This window comes from Panthera tigris, chromosome B1 (genome assembly GCF_018350195.1).
Source record: "Panthera tigris isolate Pti1 chromosome B1, P.tigris_Pti1_mat1.1, whole genome shotgun sequence".
NCBI classification, from domain to species: Eukaryota; Metazoa; Chordata; class Mammalia; order Carnivora; family Felidae; genus Panthera; species Panthera tigris.
Genome location: NC_056663.1, coordinates 173437626 through 173443411, shown reverse-complemented (window position 1 = coordinate 173443411; position 5786 = coordinate 173437626).

Genomic DNA, 5786 nt, shown 5'->3' with positions numbered 1-5786 from the left:
CTTTTAGCATATACATCTAAATTATACTTTAAGTGTTGTCTCCTCGAAAGAGTAACTAGGGACATATTGTGCTCATTTCTACACTGCTATCAGTGATCAAAATTTACATGCACTTCATCTTTGGTATTTGCCTTCAGTGACAGTTTAGAAGCAAAATACGATAATCAGTTTTATATCAAACTTACTTCCATATCAGTCACACATAGTGTTCTTTTCCATGGTCACCTATCTTATTTAATTAAAATAGCTCTGAATGAATGACCTTTGGTTGTTTACAAATACCAAATCCCCCTTTATGATATTCAGCTTTTGTAACATTGGAGGCACGCGGAACTAGGCTCTGAAATATATTTCATCCAATGGCAGTATCGCTAGGGATGGCTATCCCACATGAGGCAATGGTCATCAGGAGGTACGTGTGCTCCTCTGGTTGGTAAACCGCCACCTTGCTTTAGAGTTACTGTGCAGCCACACGCCAGCAGACTCTAAGCCAAGAGTAGATGACGGTCCAGTGAGACTAAAGAAAAGACCCAGGGACAGTAATCAAGATACAGGTTTCTTGGCGGGGGACTTACCCACAAGGAGTCCAGGGGCAGCCAACTGGACAGAGCATCTGCTGCTGAGATCTATATGCAGCAAACTCTTATCATGTAGCAACTTAGCCTCGCAACCATCTGTAACCCTCCCAGCGTTGCAAGGAGATCAAGCCCTGCCAAGTGGACATTCTTCCTTATGAGGGAGATGTTCCCGGTTGGCCACGCCCACACCCCTGAACTTGACTGCCAAAAACATGTTCTTCCACACATTCTGCTTGGTGGGAACATAGCGGGAGGACAGGATCTCTGCATCCTCAAGACAGTGATTAATAGGGACATTCAGGTGTGCTTGAACAAACCATCCTTCAGCACATACCACACAGGCACCCTTTAAATATACTGTGTACGTTGTATACATAAAACTAAGGTGAAACATTTACAAAGACAACAGGCATTTTCTCTTCTGACTCAAAAATTTGACCCATTTTATGTTATTAAAAAATATTAAAATGCTAAGTTTGCAAAAGCCTGGCATTTCAATAGACTAATCTTCAACAGAAGCAAAGTGAAACAAGATGGGAAAAAGTAGTTTCCATTCCCATTCTCTGTTAAGCCAAGAGACTGCCGGCCTACCTAGAGGATTTCATTTTTTCCTAGTTAACCACTTTAGAAGGTGATTTAGACTAGTGTTTAGGTCTGTGTTTAACTTTTTGTTCAACCAGCTTCAGCTTCTGTGAACATGATAAAGATGAGGAAAAGGGAAGATTGCTTCACAATCTGGCATATAAGGTCAAGGTCATTTAGATTGTATGATATCGACATGGAGTAGTTTGGAGTCTGGATATGGCCTGTTAGTTGTAGCACAGGATGAAATAGGGATCCCAAGGCAAGATAAATTATAAAAGTCTTTCTTTGGGCTCATTTTTTTTTAAAGGTATTATGTTGGTGATGGAAAGAGGAAGAATTGGGAGCAGACTAGAACATAATAAGATGATGGGCTTATGACATTTTTGTGAGATTCTCCCAGTCTGAGTCAGACCTTGTCAGGGACCTTGACAGACTCTCATGGCACTATGGATGCTAGGTGGTTAGTAAAACTAAAAACCTAGGAATAAAACTAAAAAAGTACCTGTAAGCCACAGCAGATTGCATCCTCCTGTAAGAAACATGGATTTTTTTTAATATTTATTTATTTTTGAGACAGGAAGAGACAGCATGAACGGGGGAGGGTCAGAGAGAGAGGGAGACACAGAATCTGAAACAGGCTCCAGGCTCTGAGCTGTCAGCACAGAGCCTGACGCGGGGCTCGAACTCACGGACTGCGAGATCATGACCTGAGCCAAAGTCAGATGCTTAACCAACTGAGCCACCCAGGCTCCCCAAGAAACATGGATTCTTGATGGGCCCTGGAGTCCTGCTACCACTGATACATCTTATGGCCAAGGCCATTTGGGGTATGTGCCTATAGGTGTGTGCATATGTGGTTCATTTTATCCCCTACAAAATGCTCAGCGAACATGAAAGTGACTTTTAGAATGTGAACCCAGAGTGTCAGCTAGGTTTATCAAAAATGTAATTAGAAAATAAAACATATATATTTATATATACACACATATATATGTGTGTGTATATATATATATATATATATACACACACACACACACATATCCCTGTTATGTGTTATGTGTTATATATGTATATATATATACATATATATAAAACATATGTATATACATATGTATAAAACATATGTACATAACATATATATATATATGTGTATATATATATATATATATATATATATATCCATCCCTGTTTAATCTGTCTAGCAAAAAGCGACTAAGGTTTTTTGGTAGATTTGGTCTTTGTTGTCACTGTTGTTTTCTTTGTTTTACTTTTATTGTTAATTTCTATTCAATGTTAAACAATGTGCATGGACTGAAATGCTACACAGCTGTGTAGGCAATCTATGGGGAAACAAAGAACTGTCAGACCCCAGCCACCCAGTCCTGTGCTTCTCCCCCCTGCTACAAGAATATGTCTTAAAGACAGATCTGAGCTCATGACACAGTGCTGACACTTGATGCTACCTACCATCCAAAGTCCTTACTTAGCATGACAAGCACATCATGTCAACTGACCTCTCTAACTGCATTTCTTGCCTCTTTCCTATACAAGGTCTATGTTCCAACAATACTGAACTGTTGGATACCCTGAATTTGAATACTGCATAACACTTTCTTGCCTCACGGTACCCTCTGCCCAGAATCTTTTTTCTGGTTTCCTTCTTTGCCTAGGTAATATTATTTGTCTTCCCCACTCCTTACTCATATATCATTTTCTTTGGGAAGACTTCTCTGACTTAGCCTTATCCTGAGTTAGATGTCCCTTCTGGTGGACACCTATTGTTTGCTGACCAGCGTCCCTTATGCCTCCATTCTAAAAACAGTGTAATAATGGGCCACCAGAGTTGCTCGGTCAGTTGAACATCCAGCTTTGGCTCAGGTCATGACCTCGTGGTTCATGGATTCAAGCCTTGCGTTGGGCTCCGTGCTGATAGCTCAGAGCCTGGATCCTGCTTTGGATTTGGATTCTGTGTCTCCTGCTTTCTCTCTGCCTCTCCCCTGCTTGTGGGCTTTCTCAAAAATAAAGATTTCAAAAATAAATAAATAAAATTTTTTAAAAAATAAAAACAGAACACTGTTCGTCTTAAATAAATGGCTCCTGCCTCAAGCCTCAAGTTTACTGGGACCAAAGGGTTGCTGGATGTTCAATGTTAAAACCAGGACAGGATAAATCAAGGTGGTTGGTCAGCCTGCCAGAATGGGCTCTGACTCCCTATCTAGGCAGTTTTTAAAATTTGTCTGTTTCCCTCATTAAACTCTTAAATTCTTTGAAGGCAGCGTTTTGCTTCTGGTCCCTGCTATATAATACTTTTCCTGATGCTTAATACATATTCAATCAATGAATTCCTATTTTCACAGAGTTCATAAAAAGGAAAGTGATACAAGGTTTTGAGGTCTGAACACACATTCATTTAATGCATTGTTTCCTTGCTGTTAATAACAGCATTGTTAATAAGGTAAAAAAAAAATCTGAAAACAATCCAAATGCCCACTGAGCAGAGAATACATAAGCATATTGTGAATGGATAAATATACAATAGTATACTCACATGATGAAATATTCTACAAATGCAACAATTAAGGCATTATAGATGCACACAACAAATAAATCTTAGAATTATAATTTATATCATATTTGTTACATACAAACGAATAAATATAAAATATGTATCAAATAGATTTTAACACATTCTAAAGGGGAAAGAAAAAAAAAGACTTCTATTATCAATTCATCAATAGGTGAAGGGCTTTTAAGTCTTTTCACCACCAATACAAGTATTACTATCATTACTATCATGAGAAGCTATTGTTGTTGAACACTCATTTCATACTATATACTACATTAAACACTTTACATAAGTGATCTCATTTTATTTTAATTTTTCAATACTTCTCCCCACTTCATTGGTGAAGAAACCGAGATACAGAGAGGGTAAATGCCTTACTCAAAAGCACACAGCTAGTTAGTACTAAAGCCAAGTTTAAATCCTGGTCTTACCTAGTTGCAAAGCCATATATTTTTTTTTTTTAATGGACAATATTGATAGTCCATCTAGTGGTCTAAATTGTTTATTAATAGCAGTGGACAGAATCTAGTTTGGTCCCTCATGATCCTCGCTTCCTAGAGTTTGCGCTTTTGTGCAATCCTCTTACCCTTGAATGTGGACAGGATCTGTGACTAACCAATAGAATATGGCAAAGGTGATAGGTGCCATTTCTGTGATTGCATTGCATCGTATAAATTCTAACTCATGAACAGGATTGCTCTAGAGACTTTCTGTCTGGATTTCAGGTCCCTGTAACACCCTCTAGGAGTGGAGAATAGCCTCCAGCTGACTGCCAGTAAGAAGCCAGGGGTCTCAATCCTATGGATACAAGGAAATTAATTCTGTCAACAATCAAAGTGAGCTTGGAAGAGGTTCTTCCCAGTTGAGCTTCCAGATGAAAAACGAGCCCAGCCAACAGCTTACTTACAGCCTAGTAAGACCCTAACCAGAGGTGCCAGCTAAGCTGTGCCTGGACTCTTGACCAGCAAGTAATAAACATGTGTTGTTCTCAACTGCTATACTTGTGGTAATTTCCTAGGCAGCAATAGAACATTAACACACTATTCCTTTTTAGCTGTTTCTTTCCTTGAAGATAAGTTATGTAGCTCATTGCTGAAGATTTACTCTATAAGTTTACAGAAAACTTGACAGTTTGGAACTGAACTGTCTGACTGATTATGCGATTATACCGATAATATCTAAAAAATAATTAAGAATCTTTTGAAATGTCTGAGAGCAAAGGAAACATGATTAAGAAAGCAAAATGCCATCTTTCTACCTGGTGACCATCTTGAAGCTCAGTTTGTGGTACTTTGACTGGGCATGGTGTTATTGAAACATGGTGTTATTGAAATGTCATAGCCATACTGGGAAAGATGCATCTATGGGTCCTCATCAGAAACATAGCTGTACTAAACCTTGCTCTCTTCAAAAGCCAAGACATATGCATTCCTACATGAATAGCTTTTAAAGGTTAATTAAAAGCAGTGAGTCATAAAAATTTATAAGCTTCTGCTTATAATTTTTTAATGGTATCATTTCCAACCTTTTGATTATGATGCCACGTTGTGCCATCCAGACCCCGGCTGTTTACCACACCCATCCACTTAGAAACTCAAGAGACTGAACTGTCTTTGCCTTTTCCAGGAAAGATTTTTACAGGATTCGTTCTGGTAAGCACAACTTTCTTGAGCTGTTAGTAAATTTTCTGTTGTCAATAAAATGTCCTCCTCTCAAAGATTTACAATCTACATGAGCATTTCATAAACACCTAAAAGTTCCACAGCTAAGAAAAATAATTAGCTTTTTTTTTAAAGCTACATTACTTACATTCATTTGCCCTCAGAACCTTTCCCATTCTCCACACATTTTTCAATCTAAATAATTCCTTCTGGAGAAAGAGGGTATGAGAATGACCATCAATTTGCAATCTTTCTTCAAAGCAATACTTCCAGTAGCCTTGGTAATTGAATTTGAAGCAGCAAATCTCTTAAATAATACATAATGTCAGACAAGTAAAGCTAAATGTTCACATGGGAAATTTTCATAATAAAACATTATTAGAGGTAAAATAGTGA